Below are 2,908 nucleotides of genomic sequence, written 5' to 3' on the forward strand. Positions count from 1 at the left end.
TGGAACTGAAAAGAAACTTTGTGTTCCCAACAAGCTAGGTGAAGGACGGCTTTCACCACACACTTATCTCTCAGAACTGAGCATATGGAGAGATGTTCGTTCATCTTGCTCAAAGTGAAAGGGTTGCAGGAGAAACTTTTACTCTGGTTTCTCAGTCTGTTTCCTAGTGCCGGTTTGAAGTTCCTGCAGTTTTCACTGTAAAACCGACTTGGAGCTCGTAGCTCCCCATATATATGTATGGAGTGGAGTTTGCAACTGAAATAAACTTTGTGTTCCCAACAAGCTAGGTGAAGGACGGCTTTCAAACACACTTACCTCTCAGAACTGAGCATGTGGAGAGACGTTCGTTCATCTAGCACAAAGGGAACGGGTTGCAGGAGAAACTTTACTCTGGTTTCTCAGTCTGTTTTCTAGAGCCGGTTTGAATTTCCTGCAGTTTTCACTGTAAATACGAGTTGGAGCTCGTAACCTCCCCATATATATGTATGGATTTAGTTTGCAAGTGTAAAGAAACTTTGTGTTCCCAACAATCTATGTGAAGGACGGCTTTCACTCACACTTATCTCTCAGAACTTAGCATGTGGAGAGACTTTCGTTCATCAGCACAAAGGGAACGGATTGAAGGAAAACTTTTACTCTGGTTTTTAAGTCTGTTTCCTACTGCCGGTTTGATGTTCCTGCAGTATTCACTGTAAAACCGAGTTGGAACTCGTACCTCCCCATATATATTTATGGAGTGGAATTTGCAAGTGAAAAGAAATTTTGTGTTCACAAAGCTTGGTGAAGGCCGCCTTTCACACACACTTCTCTCTCCGAAATGAGCATGTGGAGAGACGTTCGTTCATCTAGCACAAAGGGAACGGGTTGCAGTTGAAACTTTTACTCTGGTTTCTCAGTCTGTTTTCCTAGTGCCGGTTAGAAGTTCCTGCAGTTTTCACTGTAAAACCGAGTTGGAGCTCGTACCTCCCCTATATATGTATGGAGTGGAGTTTGCAACTGAAAGAAACTTTGTGTTCCCAACAAGCTAGGTGAAGGACGGCTTTCACACACATTTATCTCTCAGAACAGATCATGTGGAGAGACTTTCTTTCATTTAGCACAAAGGGAACGGGTTGCAGGGGAAACTTTTTCTTTGGTTTCTCAGTCTGCTTCCTAGTGCCCGTTTGAATTTCCAGCAGTTTTCACTGTAAAACCGAGTTGGACCCCGTTCCTCCCCATACATATGTATGGAGTGGATTTTGCAATTGAAAAGTAACTTTGTGTTCCCAAAAAGCTAGGTGAACTAAGGCTTTCACACACAATTATCTCTCAAAACTGAGATTGGGAAAGACGTTCGTTCATCTAGCACAAAGGGAACGGGTTGCAGGAGAAACTGTTACTCTGGTTTCTCAGTCTTTTTCCTTGTCCCGGTTTGAAGTTCCGGCAGTTTTCACTGTAAAACGGAGATGGAGCTCTTACCTCCCCATATATATGTATGGAGTGGAGTTTGCAACTGAAAAGAAACTTTGTGTTCCCAACAAGTTATGTGAAGGACGGGTTTCACACACACTTATCTCTCAGAACTGAGCATTTGGAGAGACGTTCGTTCATCTAGCCCAAAGGGAACGGGTTGCAGGGGAAATTTTAACTCTGGTTTCTCAGTCTGTTTCCTAGTGCCGGTTTGAAGTTCCAGCAGTTTTCACAGTAAAACGAGTTGGAGCTCGTACCTCCCCATATATATGTATGGAGTGGAGTTTGCAAGTGAAAAGAAACTTTGTGTTCCCAACAAGCTAGGTGAAGGACGGCTTTCACACACAATTTTCTCTCTGAACTGAGCATGTGGAGAGACGTTCGTTCATCTAGCATAAAGGGAACGGTTTGCAGGAGAAACTATTACTCTGTTTTCTCAGTCTGTTTCCTAGTGTCGGTTTGAAGTTCCTGAGTTTTCACTGTAAAACCGAGTTGCAGCACGTACCTCCCCATATATATTTATGGATTGGGGTTTGGAACTCAAATGAAATTTTGTGTTCCCAACAAGCTAGTTGAAGGACGGCTTTCACACACACTTATCTCTCAGAACCTAGCATGTGGAGAGACGTTCGTTCATCTTGCACAAAGGGAACGGGTTGCAGGAGAAACATTTACTCTGGTTTCTCAGTCTGTTTCTTGTGCCGGTATGAAGTTCCAGCAGTTTTCACTGTAAAACCGAGTTGGAGCTCGAACCTCCCATATATATATATGGATTGGAGTTTGCAAGTTAAAAGAAACTTTGTGTTCCCAAAAAGCTAGGTGAAGGGCGGCTTTCAAACACACTTTCCTCTCAGAACTGAGCATGTGGGGAGACGTTCGTTCATCTAGCACAAAGGGAACGGGTTGCAGTGGAAAATATTACTCTGGGTTCTCAGTCTGTTTCCTATTGCCAGTTCGAAGTTCCTGCAGTTTTCACTGTAAAACCGAGTTGGAGCTCGTACCTCCCCATATATATGTATGGACTGGAGTTTGCAACTGAAAAGAAACTTTGTGTTCCCAACAAGCTAGTTGAAGGACGGCTTTCACACACACTTATCTCTCAGAACAGAGCATGTGGAGAGACGTTCGTTCATCAAGCAGAAGGGGAACGGATTGCAGGAAAAACTTTTAATCTGGTTTCTCAGTCTGTTTCCTAGTTCCGGTTTAAATTTCCTGCAGTTTTCACAGTAAAACAGGGTTGGAGCTCGTACCTCCCCATATATATATGTATGGAGTGGAATTTGCAAGTGAAAAGAAACTTTGTGTTCCCAACAAGCTAGGTGAAGGACGGCTTTCAAACACACTTATCTCTCAGAACTGAGCATGTGGAGAGACGTTCGTTCATCTAGCACAAAGGGAATGGGTTGCAAGAGAAACCTTTACTCTGGTTTCTCAGTCTGTTTCCTAGTGCCGGTTTGAA

This window comes from Camelus ferus, unplaced genomic scaffold (genome assembly GCF_009834535.1).
Source record: "Camelus ferus isolate YT-003-E unplaced genomic scaffold, BCGSAC_Cfer_1.0 contig1296, whole genome shotgun sequence".
Classification (NCBI taxonomy): Eukaryota; Metazoa; Chordata; class Mammalia; order Artiodactyla; family Camelidae; genus Camelus; species Camelus ferus.